The sequence below is a fragment of the Pygoscelis adeliae genome, unplaced genomic scaffold, assembly GCF_000699105.1.
Source record: "Pygoscelis adeliae isolate BGI_AS28 unplaced genomic scaffold, ASM69910v1 Scaffold67, whole genome shotgun sequence".
Taxonomy (NCBI): Eukaryota; Metazoa; Chordata; class Aves; order Sphenisciformes; family Spheniscidae; genus Pygoscelis; species Pygoscelis adeliae.
The window spans coordinates 7,392,863-7,407,421 of NW_008825271.1; the positions used below are offsets into that span (position 1 = coordinate 7,392,863).

Sequence of the window (14,559 nt, forward strand, 5' to 3'; positions counted from 1 at the left end):
GCATTTGGATAGAGGTGGATTATTAGATAGTTTATGTTTCAAGACACGCAGTGCATGGAGGCTTACTGTTAGAAGTGGAAAACATCTTTGTTTGCAGGATTATGTAAATGGCTTGCCCAGATACCTTCACACTACAAAGTTGATGCTTTTACTGAAGCTGAACAGGGACTCCCTCCCAGCTGCCACCTCAGACCATGGAACAACATGGAAAGTGTTGAATTAAAATCTTTAAGGAGCCTGTAGCAAGGAGTGACCAGTTTCCAGCTACAGGCAGAGAGAAAACACATAGTCTAGCTTTTAGTAAGCAATCAGTCCTTGGGTGTAAAAGTAAATACAACGTGGCTTATGTCTTATCTTCACCAGTACTGAACCAAGACAGGCAATTATGGACTCAGTGAAACAATTTGTTATTTGTTTACTATACGGTATCATCTAATTGAGACTCCACAGAAACAAAATCCCTTCCTGGAGGTCTTTGCTTTACTCATAACTCATTACCCTAGAGACAAGAGATATCACTGATGCTATTTTAATCCACTAAGCTGCCTTTGCTCAGCTATATGGCAAGTCTTATAAAAGTCTGCTGTGTACAAAGCAAAATCTTCTCTCTCCTGGCAAGAAGACCTTGAACTTGAAGGTTTGAATCTATAGCAAGTCAGACTATGGCAAAATGACTAGTCATAATAGTAGTGCAGGATAATGCCTTATATTTTCAAATTTTAGGTTTTGCTGTACTGTACTACTGCACATCGAGCAGCCCTTGTCACCAATAATTACTATCCCACAGCAACTACACAAAAATACTGGCCAATTAACTAATTTCATTTTGACAGTTTTGGAAACAGGAGGAATATTGATGTCTTCAAACCACAGTCGGCAGCTGACACACATCTTCTTTCTATCTGAAGGAGCTGCTGTCAAATGAATTGCTTAAAAAGGTTTTTGAGGTGGTTCTATAGAATACAGCAAGGATGCATTGCAGAGCCTTCTGCAAGTATTATTTCTTGGGGCACTATTAAGATCAGTACAAATGAAAAATACTCCTTGGTGGCAAGAAATGACAACTTGAAAAAAGTACTATTTACAGATGACCAACATTTTAAGGGCTAAAAGAATTTTGAGAATAGCAATTGTCTCCAAAAAATAAAGCAAATCTTGACTTTTTCAGCAATGTGCACTAAATATTTAATAAGGGATCCTGGAGCTCAGAAAGGTTTAAGACACTGTGTTAGGATATTGAACTAATAAGCTCCTCCAGTAAGCCTCTAAATACGTATAGTTAAACACTACCTAGTTTATTTTAATTATTTAAAACAGAGACTGAAGGAGGTTAATGTGACCCAGCGGACTTGTTTATGTTGAAAACTATTACCTCTCCTTACTCAAAAATCTGCATGCTGAGCTGCATCATAGCACAGAGTTACAAGGGAGCAATAAGGAATAGAGGTTTACAGCTGCTTGCTAACGTCCAAATGATAGCATTTATACCAGGGCAGTGACTGCATGAAGGCACAGGTAATAAAAAAAGCCAGGCCCACTGACATTGTTGACATTACTGGAAAATCTGATACATGTGAGTCAGACGCATAGTTGAGAACACCCTTGATGATGGGGGATATTGCTAGTTTCCAAAATTTAGCTTTAGAAATATAAAAATCCCCACCATTTACCATTCAGCTCACAAATCATAACTGCTATTCATCCTTCTCTCTCTTCAGGCCATGGATGACATGTCACTTTGATCTTCAGCCTTTTCCTCCAGCTAAGACAGTGGCGAAAGCAGCCTTCACTAAGCCACTGAAAACGAAAAAACCCAAACCCCTTCACTTCAAAAACCCCGAAGGATAGTTATTAAACAGGGGAAAAAAAACACATTTGCAGTCTTCCACATCCAATCAAAAAGAGAAATGAGGGAAAGGTAACCATTCACGGCCCCACCGGGGGGTGAGGGGGAGGTGGGGATAATCCAGTTTTAAGCAATACCTGCTAAGGCCCAGTGTATTCACCTGGATATCTCTTCCTTAAAAAGACTAAAAGCTAGTCTTGTATAAGTAAAAGAGGGCTTGAGTTTCATTTTTAAAAGGGTATCTGGTTTATCAAAAGAAATCTTGTTCAAAAACATTTGTTTTCAGTTGTTCTCAGGAATACAAGCACAAGATGAGGCTAAAAAGACTAAGGAAAAAGCCACTGAGAGCAGAAGTCCTGGGACTCTAGAGGATCAGCTGGCAAAAGAAAGGCTTTGGAGTTCACTGCATTAGATGCATTCAGAAGGGAACAAATAATGGACATTTTGCATATGTGTCTCCTAGAAACAAAGAATTTGCTGTGCTAGAGCAATCCTATCAGCAGATCCATGCATGAACGCAGCTTTGCGTTGCTCTACCGTTGGAGATCTACTGACTTAAAACTGCAGAATCCTGTCCAAAAGCATGATAAACACTGTTATTTCAGCTTCTCAAGAGACCAGCACTGAGACCTCAACCCTTTGCTATTCAGCCTCCCTCACCACCACCACCATCGCCTTCTTTGCGGTTGTAAACAAGGATGGCCGTGACTGTGCTTTGTTTCTAATTCAGTGCTCTGCCTGAGTGAAATGTGTGGCCTTTTTAAACACTTTCTGAGAGCCAGGTGCCTAAATTCCACAGCTATTGGATTTCTAGCATTTAAATAAGTTGGGTCTTTGTTTTGTGTTTTGGGTCTTTGTCTTCTAGAAAAACAAAACCACGAAAATTACTGATCTCACAGTAAAGACAATCTAATTTTCAAACAATCCTGAGGTAAAACAATTCCAAAACCTCCAAATAAGATCAACATCATCTTCAATCACCTAAAATCTCAGTACTGGGGAAATCAGTGGGGCAGAAACAAAGAGGGAAGCTCATCCATACAAAAAGAATGTTTAGAAATAATTAGTGATTCAAATGTTTTATCTGAGAATGAACCCAGGAGGTACCAGAGTCTTTTTTACCCCCAGTCCTGAATAAAAATAGCACACTTAAGTCTTAATTTTATTGGCTTATTTTTCCTTTTCTGCAGGATTTTCGTTACTGCTTTCCTTTAAAGCTCTCCCAAGACTCAGTTATGTGCCTGGAGAGCTTTTAAAGGAAAAGAGCTTACTTGCCTGGCATCTCTTTCCAGCATCTCTTAGCTCTAATTACAAGGTAAAGATTAAAAAGACAAATGAGTTTTATCATTGCATCCTTGGCCTTTTGGAAAGGAAAAAAAACCCCAAACCCAAAACAAAACAAAAATCAGTGGAGCTTCCAACCTCAGGTAAAATGTTGAAGTCAGCAGCTTGTACTGGGAGTGGGGGGAAGGAAAGATGAAATCCAATTTACAAAAAAAAAAAAATCACTACAAAGCTCGCATGCCTTGTGGCAGTCTTGCTTGAGTACAAAGTTGTGTGGCATGCAGGTGACATAATTAGGTCACTGGGGCCAAGGCTTCTTAGAACTATTACATAAAGAAATCCATAAAATTTCTCAAATTAGACTTCCTCCAGGTTTCAAGGAGCTTCAAAACAGCAACTCTGCAAGCAACCTGGAGTAAGTTCTTCCTGATAACACATAACACTGCAGTTATACGATCTGGCTAACTAAATAGTTACTTTCCATCGTTATTCCATTCTCAGCTTGCAATTATTTATGGGATCCTGCTAAATACATTTTATAACTTTGGCATTGAACATGAAACAAGATTAAAGAGATGCAATAGGCAAGCTGTCATTGGTGTTTCCCTGTCATTTCAGGATGAGGAGTGACATTGCTCATATAATAAATGTGGCTAATAAGAGTCAGACTTTGCAGATAGGATTTTCAGAAGTGTCTAAAAGGTGACCCAGGAGCACTGAAAACAATGACCTTTCCCACTCAGCATTTGTTGCTACTAACTCCAATGGATGATAACTAATAATCAAAATCTAATGGAACAGAAATCAAGTGTGAGTTGGACACTCACATGTGAGAATGGCAATGGTTGTGCTGGGAGGGATGGACCCCAGCGTCGGGATCATGGTCCACGCTGACACAACAGCTACAGCTCGCAGCATAAGCAGCTGCCCATATATGCATTTACTGGATTTTTCAAGCTAGTGCAATACGTGCTCCTGCTCCTCTATCACCACAGGCTAGATGGAATTGCCCCACAGGCAATTTTACATCTGGCCCATTTCACAGTGGCAATTCCAAGAAAACCAGCATTCAAATCATCACCATCTTCTCCCATCAGAAGAAACCATTTTTTCTGACATTAAACAAGCCAAATCCCATTTCAGAGGTGACCATCGCTTCTTGAGGTGACTGTAAAAAATTATCTCTCATTGACTGTGCTGTTCCACTAAGTTGCATCCATGACACGTCTGTTTTCTGTCCCCATCCCACATCACTGCCATGGCTTCCATTCTCATCCACTTCACAGTGCTCAGGCATCTTCTGTGCCCCTTAACTACAAGACAAGCGCTGGTTCCAGCGTAGAGGTGTATTAATCAGCAAGCTGCCAAGACACACAGGGCAGGTAACCCTCACAATTACACTGTAGCTTTTTCTTGGTGGGGGCAACAATGTACCTCACTGTTGGTTTTCTTCAAATTCCTAGAAACCCTACCACATTTAAGATCTTCATTTGGTAGGATTTGGCCCGGCAGTTTCAAAAGATTATTGGGGACAGTTAGAGGGACTATAAAATTATGTATGTCTTGCTCCTTTAGGAATTTTTAGTCCTTCAGGGTTAAGACGTGTTTCAAATGCAAGATGTACGCATAGTTCCCATTTAGGAAAGCACTGTGAATTAAACAGTCTCACTAAACACAGTAAGACTCAGCCATCTCTTGTTCTCTGCAACAGCCCCAGCTCCATTTACTCTGAAGAATTTGATAATTAATGCAGAACACGCTGGACTGTTGGATTGGCAAGTATCACAACACACAAGAGCAAACTGAAATGGAACAGACTAACTAAAAAGAAGTAAGAAACAACTTGCTCAGGACAAAAACCAAAGCGTTGTTCTTGCTACCTGTAGCTAATCCAAATAATTGGAACAAGACACCAACATAGGGATCTACTTAAGAGCAGCCTTTTTACACAACTATTACAACTACATAAATCATCTCTTGATTATACTGTAACATTTCCTAATGAATGTACAGGAGAGAATCCCAGTACACATCTATGCTGTGCCCTTAAAACTCCCAAATTCCCCTTAAACTCCCCAATTTCATATGGATTATTTCATGTGTCTACCAGCTAGAGATGTTCTGTCCTCTCTGTGGATCTTCCATCATCTGTCACCTGGGGCATATATAGCACCACTCCCAAAGGGTCAATCACAGAGCTAGATTAATAATGCTAACCAGTTACCTTCTCTGAATGACACAATTAACCCTAATTAAGAGATCTCTCTATTTCTAAAAAATCCTCCTTCAAAGTGATTTTTCCTTTAGGCTTTTAAGTCAACCAGATAAATTCAACAGCTGGGACAGTCCCATAGGTCAAGCAGCCCCAATTTCCATAGCACAGCATCAGATAATACATTCAGCCAGTGCACATGGCTTGTGTTGATAAGTTTCAAACAGGTTTTTGTCACTATATCTGCAAGCAAGTTCAGAAGGAGGTGAACAAGTTGCCAAAATCTTGTTTCATTCCAAGATTGAGGGCCATAACAGAGGTCAAGCCTGTACCAGCTCCAAGCTTGCATTTTTCCTCACATAATAATTTTCCTTACTTTATTATCTCCACATTCTTGTCTAGCACCGTCACTAGGACCTGTGGCTGGCATTAAGTCTCTTCTACATATCCAAAAGGAACTATTGTGGAATTACTGTCAATAATCCAGTCACTGGGTGTCACTGCTATGGCATTTATAGGCCCTGATGCTCTGGGGAAATAGTCTGTGTTTTGACCTCTGATTTCCTGCTTGCAACAAACAGCACAATCTTTATTCTACCCACTTAATACCATATTCACCCCCCCTAGTAAATACAAGTATTTCCTCTTCAACTTAGAACCACCTCCAAAGAAAACAGGTGTGATATTTTCCGTAATATATCTTGCTGTCATTTCAGCTACAGTATTTACTAATTAGTCAAGAACAATTTAAAAAAAATATATCAACTTTCAATATTTAGTTGCAAGAGACCAGTAGTCAAAAAATAAAAAAGCTCTTGTTCTGTTGATTGAAGTTCAGTCTCTACCTAGATTCCCAAAAATGTCACCATCGTTAGAATTTTAATTTTTATCGGACTTTCTCATACTGCAGAGAGAGCCTTAACTGGACAAATCTCTCTTCTTTTACTGTACAGACTTGGCACACAAATAGCTGAAAAATATAGCACTGACACTTTCATCCTAATGGATTGTTAGCCTCGGAGGCGAACTGGATCCCACTTAAATGCTGGCACACATAAAATATTGTACATGCGAGTACTCAGCATAAAATCATGACATTTCGTTAAGAAACATGTTATATTATAAAGGCACAATGCTACACAAGATGTTGTTACATATTTTAAGTAACATAATTTACATTTGTCCTGGTTTCAGCTGGGATAGAGTTAATTTTCTTCCTAGTAGCTGGCACAGTGCTGTGGTTTGGATTTAGGAGAACAAGGTTGATAACACACCGATGTTTTAGTTGTTGCTGAGCAGTGCTGACACTAGTCAAGGACTTTTCAGCTCCCTGTGCTCTACCGACTGAGAAGGCTGGAGGTGCACAAGAAGCTGGGAGGGGGCACAGCCAGGACAGCTGACCCCAACTGGCCAAAGGGACATTCCATACCATGGGACGTCATGCTCAGTACATAAACTGGGGAAAGCTGGCCGGGGGGGCTGCTGCTCAGGGACTGGCTGAGCATCAGTCAGCAGGTGGTGAGCAACTGCATTGTGCATCACTTGCTTTGTATATTCTTTTGTTATTATAGTTATTATTATTACAATTTTATTTTATTTTAATTATTAAACTGTTCTTATATCAGCCCATGAGTTTTCTCACTTTTACTCTTCCAATTCTCTCCCCCATCCCACCTGGGGGGAGTGAACAAGCAGCTGTGTGGTGCTCAGTAGCTGGCTGGGGTTAAACCATGACAACATTTTAAAGAGACTCAGAAATCCAGATACTGCTTCAAGTAACATGAGGAATGTGGGATTGCTCAAGGTCAAATCTAATTACAAAGCCTGCTAAGATGAGGATCATTTTTTAAGCAGTGGGAAATTAAATTATTTGTCCACGCTATCTGGCAGTAAATACCTGGCTGTTTTAATTGCTGTTGATACAGCCTAATAAAAATTGGAAGGGAAACACTCATGCTCAGTTTCAGTTCCCTTTCTAGGCAAAGTTCTACCTGACGTTCAGCGAGCTGAGCTGGTCATTGCTGCAGTCTGATCCCCACCAGGGTACATGGGCACATCACCTACTCACTGGCTGACTCAGCCCCCCTGCTCTTTGAAGATCTAGTACAGCAATATGCATTCTTGGACGCTGTGAGAAGAGGAAACTGAAGACCAAGCCGTGCCTCTCCTGGATACACAGAGGCAAATAACAGAAGATTAAGCAGGGAGAAAGTCACATGAAAGCTGGGAGAATATGTTCTAACTTGGACAGTCCCACTACTTAGACAAAAAAGGAATAGATGGATGTGTTCTGCTGCTGCCATCCAGTGGGGAGGTTGAGTAGAAAGCACTTGAGTAAAGATGGATGGCTAACAAGGGCTGAGTCTGAGTCACTGTCAGATTGATGCTTATTCTGCACCTTGCTGTCAATGCCATCCAAGACAAAAGTTTTCAGAGAAAGTAAAATAAAACAGGTGCTGAATAAGAAACCGTTGTAACAGTCTGCTCTTTCTGCGCAAGGACAAAAGAGGCATTCTGCTGCTCCGGCTCATTCCTGGTGCTGCCTGTGAAATCACTCTATGGACTTGATCTGCTTTGATCCTGCAGCTGTTTAGCTGTTTTAAGATGCTGGAGCTGACAGAGGGATGGTTACAGAGAGCTTTGTAACATGCAGGATCTCAGCTTATACCATCACAACTTTCAAGTCCTCAAATCTACAAATTTCATTGCAGTTAAAATGGAAGTTCAGCAACTACCTTGCACACACACATTTGAAAAATCCTACTGGCTGCTAATCTGCAGTGATAGGTATCTAAATATCTCATTAAACCTGGCTTTAAAAGCCCATATCTGCCTTGTTTCAGTACTTGGGAGCTCAGAATATAGATGTGTAGAGCAAAATGAGACTCTGATACTCTGCTGTCTACTTAGCATCTCCTCATAGATGACAGGGGGCTTCAGAATTGGTAAATGATAGCATAACATTTTCATTATCAACATCATTACTTGTGGATGATGAAGCAGAGGCAGTGACAACAATTTAAAGCCAACTCAAATTGTCAGGGTACAGTCTACGGGGCAATTTATGAAGAAGATAAATTTCTGATGCTAATAGGACTCTACAGCAAGACATCAATAGGCAAGAACTCCTCCAGCAAATCAAGGAGAATGGGAGGGAAGCAGGGGGAAGTGGACTGACGTGGGACTAGGAGAGAGGAAAAGGCAAAGCTTTCCTCAGCAGTCTAGCTGCACGATCAGCACTCTGCTTTGTGAGACTGGGAGATGCTGCTGAGACTGACTCTTGTTTCTCTATGTCCATATTTTTCATACCTTCATAATATTTCCTGTAAAATTTCTACAACAACATAAAATTATCATTTAATCCACAGCATCAAATCCCACTACACAGAGGTCTCCCAGTCAACAGTAGTGATGTAGCAGTCAACAAAGTAGGGGATGATGCTTTCTTTTTGGTGTGTGGGAGGAAGTAAGTGAACTGTGGCCCAATAAACACCATTTACCAGCACTGACATTCAACTACACCATCAGCAGAATGGAAGAATCATAATTCACATTTCATCTGTACTGAAGACTTACCCACATCAACCTAACTCTTCGATTATCTTGGGATTTGTATAGCAGTTGGAAAGACTGACACATGTTGTCCTCCCTGTACAGTTAACCTCCCTGAAAAGCAGGGATACAACCAGAACCCCTCTACTCTCCAGCAAGTCCTGGCTGCTATAAATAATATTCTACTGGAGTCACAGGCAAAACTTAGAGCTGCCCTGTGATTACTTGCTATATATTGCACCAGGCACCAAGTCAGCTTTCTACAGAGAATCTGCAAGTATATCTGCCCTTATTTTCTGCCATATGTTCAGTTCAGCTCTGTCTGAGCAAGGCACCAAGCCCAGGACCCTCTCAGTGCTTAATTTCAGAAGGATTAATTTAAGATAGTTCTGTTTACTGACAAAACATATGTCCTTGATTTGCCTCTATACCAAAACACAAAAAGCCCCTTTACCTTTTAAAAAAAAAAAAAAAATGAACTGTCGCGTTAAAGCCCTGGTAATTCACACGAGCATACAAACATTGCATAGACAAGACTTGCATAGCACATAACATAAAGAATAATCTCAGCCTTTGCACATTTCTACCAGATTACTGTTTAACCGTGTTTTAAACTTTAACACTTGTTTGGATACAGGACAGCAGAATTAACTGGAAATGTACAATATATTATTTAATCTCTGATTCCAGTCAAAAGGGTATGTAATCATTAGCACAGACCTATTTATCTCCCTCTCATTTCATCATTCAGTAATTTAAATGTGATTTTTGAATTTCAATTGGCTTATCAAGTGCTCAACGACATCATGAGATCCTGTCTCCACTGAAAGTGATTTCTGCCTTTCTTCTTCCTTGAAGATTGTCATGTCCTGTTCACTCTATCAATCAGCCTGACACTATCTTCCTTTCACAGAGCAGATAGCTTAAGTCATCAGATTTATGCAAAAAACAAGTAGCTCTCATTGCCCCAGAGAGCACTTGTTGTTCTTTATACACACCCTTACTGAAGCACAGTGTTTATCCTTGCGTATTTCATATTGTCTTCTTTTTATATTCATCAATTCTTTGCTTAATGCTTTATTTACAGCATGTTATAATATCAATGACTTTTTTTAAAAAAAACATACTACTTATTGATCTTCAAACAGATACAGGAAAAAAGGTAAAGAAGAAATGGAAAGATAGGGGTATTTAAGAAATCCATTAACACAAAATGGAATTATGATCTGAAATACATACTCATATACTAGTGTAATTCATCTGTTAAAACACAGCCCTCTCAACACACCACAGCACCCAGATAACTCCAGTGATCAGCATCTTCCTTTCATGCTTCTCGCCCTGTGTGGTATCTCCAGTAAAGGTCAAAAGTACCTTTGCTTCCATTTAAGCCTGTAATCTCATTCTTCAACTAAGCAATCATTCCAACTTTACAGGGAAAGAATGGTGTCTCATTAAAAACGACTTATTGTTTTGTGGGAACCAGAATGTTACACATCTTCGTTCTGTCTTAAGACTTGATTGTATTTTTAAGGTTTCTACCGCTGAGGTTGGCCAAATGGTGGTGAGGAATGGTACTGCCCTTGCACCTGGAGGAGCTCAGAGGTCTGCATGCCCTGAAGAGTGATGCTATCAACCAGTCATTTCAATGGGGCAGTGCCAGAGCACTCCTAAGATGGGTGCTACCTGAGCCATCACAACTGCTGGAGGACCGAAGTCTAAGAGGGGCCCTGGCATTCTGGCTTTCTACATAACGAACAGAGAGACAGTCTTGTCACCTAAGTGTCACAGTCACTGCATCTCTCACAGGGGGTCCTGAGCAGGGCACAACAATGCTTCCTCCCCCCACTCCTCCTCCTCAGTCAGCTAGCCTTGTTTGTCATTTAGCAAGGAGCTGTCATGACATTACCGAAGGGGTGGTCATACCGTTCTCTGCCAGAGGTCAGTACATACTGCCTCTCAACTCTAGTTACCTCAGTGTTACCTGTGCTTCGCACTGACTTCTGCATGAAATGAGTATCAGCCTATTGGTATGCAATGACTCTATTATCACCTCACTCACCTGAGACAGAAGGACCCCACCTCTTCTCTCTCCCATCCCCACAGGCAAGCGGCAAACCAGCTCGTAGTGAACGTGCTAATATAAGAGCAGTGGCAATTAGCAATATCCATCGTCTCATTACAACCATCTGCTGAGGCTGCCACAAAACAGACATCTTTCCATTGCTTGTCCCCTGACTGAATTTATCATTTCACAACATGCAGTTTTTCCTTGGTCAAGGAATGACCTTGCTAGTACTGTTTATTATCTAATAGATCTCAGACTGAAAGTCCATGTCATACTCCATAAAAAAATATGGTGAGTAAAACTTAATAACTGTAAGAATAAAGTATCTAGCATTCAATGCAAAACATTAATAATAATTAAAAAATGCCATTTCTTTGCACGGCCTTTTGACCAACTCAGCTAACAGACTCCAGGCTAGGAAATATTGAAAATAAATTAGGGAAGGAGCTTACTGGTCACTTGTCAGCTTTGATAGGCATATACCTTTGCTGTAGCTGGCCAGCACAGTGCAATGATGGTATTTAAGTACTGCTCTGTGTTGTTTGCATAAATAGTAGCTCAGCCGCCAAGTCCCAGGCAAGGCAATCTAAATATAACCTCTGGCACTGTTCTGCAACTGAGTCCAATTTGTTCCCAAGACCTGGAAGCATTCACCATGCACACATGTGTGTTTCAGCCCCCCATCTGTTAAATGAGAATAATCACACTTCATTTGTAAAGCACTTCATGTTCTACTGACAAACACCTTGTATTGCTTTGATTTCAGTGAGTCTGGCTGCCAGAGTAGAGTTACTCCAGCATATTGCTGTTTATTTAGACTGAAGCACTTGGGGCAAAGACCCTTCTCTTTTGTTGAGAGGCAATACAGAGAGAATACTGGATCACCTTTATCCCTCTGGTAAACTGGTCATTCTGCAGCCATAGTTCTTTGTAATGCTGTTTTGACACAGTTCTTGCTACAGCTGAAAGAAAAATGGAAATGATTTTGCAAAAAACCCTACTCAGGACTTGGTTCTGATCCAGAATTCAGTTAATCCAAATCCCTTGATATGTGGGAAGAGTCAGGAAAATGCTTTCCGTAGTCACTGTCGGATTAGATTTGTTCCCCCCAGAAGAGGACACGTTTTCAGAGTAAACTCTCTTTTCTCTCTAGCTTGGCACAAACTACCATGTGATACAGTCTGATAAAAGGATGTTTCTTTACATTAGCATAGCAGACTTACTTGTCAGTTGTAGGCTAATTATCCTGGCTCCTTGTTTGGGGACTGTGGAATCCCTTGCAATAAATTGCATTTTGCTGAGGGCAGCAATTTTACTCCATTTCTAAAGAATGTCAACACAAAGTTGTGGGGTTTTGTATTTCCAGTAAAAACGGTGTATGGCGAGGGGAGAAAAACAGCACACCTGCCACAGTATTTCCAAATGAAATGTCAAACTAGTGCTTTTTCCTATGTAGTTCAAACAACAACAAAAAAAAAGAGCATAGATCTGATAGCAAAATCCACTATGTTGTTCCCTCCCCATTTCTGAAGCCCTGGAAGTAGAACAAAATCTGAAAAATTAACTCAATGCAAGTAAATTATTAAACTCTATTATGAGTGGGCACTCCCAAAACCAGACAACTCATTTGGACACACAGTCAAGCAAGTGTCAGTCCTAAAAGGCAACTTCCAGTGCAATCAGGCTTCTTTTTTCTTTTTAAGCAAGATGAATTTAGAAACACTGAAAATAAAAATATCGGTTAAATTTCAGTTCTTCAGTGACCCAACAGTGCTAACTCCAACAGCGTGCACCTAGAGAACAGTAGGGACCTCTTTCCGCATTCAAACTTCTAGATGAGAAAGTTCAGTTGATTTAGTTTTGGGTTTTTTTTGCTTTGGTTTGGTTTTTTTCAGTTGGAGGAATACCAGCATCTGCTGAAAGGACTCAATAGACAGAAATCATTAGCATATCCACAATTTGGGCCAGACACTCATGTTGCTAGGGTGATTTATGCCAACCGACATAATTTGCACTTTTTTCAAATTATACTCTGACTTGATTTTTTCAAATTATACTCTGACTTGATTTTTTCAAATTATACTCTGACTTGATTTTCATACTTTCAGTAAATTATATTTTCTAAAGACAATCTAAGAATACTTAGGAGTAGCAACAAACACCAGTGGTGATACGCAGTCTAAGATCGTCCTGTTTTATCTCCTCTGAAGAGGGCATCTCCTCAAAATGGTAAGTCATAAGAGGACAGGCACCATTCCTTTGGGTGACCAGTTACTTTTTGTGCCTCATTAAAAAAAAAAAATGAGGAGCAGGGGCGCCAAGTGTTTGCACAATTATTGTTTATTCATGAAATGCAATAACGTGGTTCCATAACTTCCAATGCCTCAATATACTTTTCATTGTATCACCAGACTGTGCAAATGGCATCACTGGGAGAGGGGGGTGAATGTGTCAGAAAGCCTTGATACTTTCAAGTTGTATGGCACATAAGATAGCATAAGGGAGCTGCAAATAACATATTTATAGGGAAAACAGATATTTCCATGCTCTTTTTCAGGAGATTCTGTCTTTCATTGTGTTGTGCATTGCATCCAGTGCTCTTCCTAATCCAATCTGGTACCTTACAAAGGTCATAGCTATGAATGAGGGACTTGCATACTGTTCTTCTCTCCCCTTTTGCACTGTTTGCTGCTGAAGGACACTTGTGCTCTAACCAAGTAGGCTAATGCCACCTTAGAGCCCTTGAACCCCCTCATCTTCATGTCCCGTCCAGTGACAATCCAGGGGCAGCACAAAAGAGGAAGATCAGTGTGCTCTCGATCAACTTTTTCCTGCTATGTAGAAGGAAATCTCCCAGGGGAAAAGGGAGCTATAGAAGAAAGGATACACAGAACACAAGAGACACTCTGAGCTTTTTCACCCAACCTGAAAATAAGATGCATAGGAAAGACTACCTTGATACATTTAAACTTTTGCTTTACAATTGCTTAGTTCCATTTTCACTACCAGGCATCAACAGCCAGCATGAAACTAAAATCGGCTATATGCAGCACCCTATAAATGCTTGTTAACACAATCATGATCTGTTACACACAGATCCTGCCATTCCACCCCAGAAGTATAACACACCAAGCTAATTTGCAACAATTTGCCTCTGTGCAAAAAAGACAGTAAAAAATCTGTTTACTCCAAAATATTCGCTGCATCTTAGGATGCTACTTTAAGGAAATACAGGTGTAAAACTAATGGAAGAACTGATATCAGGAAGATGAAAGCAGTAAATAATGCTAAGAGAAGTCCTGCCTCACACTTATCTGGTCATTATTTCTTTAAACAACAACATAAATCAAAAGAATAGTGACCATCACTGGACCACAAGGCATATGGATGCTGTCCATTAGGGAAACAAAAGTAGAAATAAAGAAAAAAAAAAAGGCAGGCCAAACACTAAGCAATAGAAATGTTGATCCTAGAATTTTCCACTCATAACTGCTGTCATTTGTGGGGTATCATTAAAGATTGCCACCCTGGAAAATAATGAATGTCAGGTGTAGCCTCCACTCCAGTGCTGATGGATACCATCTCCAGTGTGATGAG

General features: G+C 40.3%; 1 protein-coding gene across 1 annotated transcript in view; it reads right to left on the reverse strand.

The window, feature by feature from the left end:
* The window catches only part of FAM19A4 (family with sequence similarity 19 (chemokine (C-C motif)-like), member A4), a 51,112-nt gene that overhangs the window by 23,954 nt on the left and 12,599 nt on the right, over window positions 1–14,559 (reverse strand). The window lies entirely within an intron of this gene.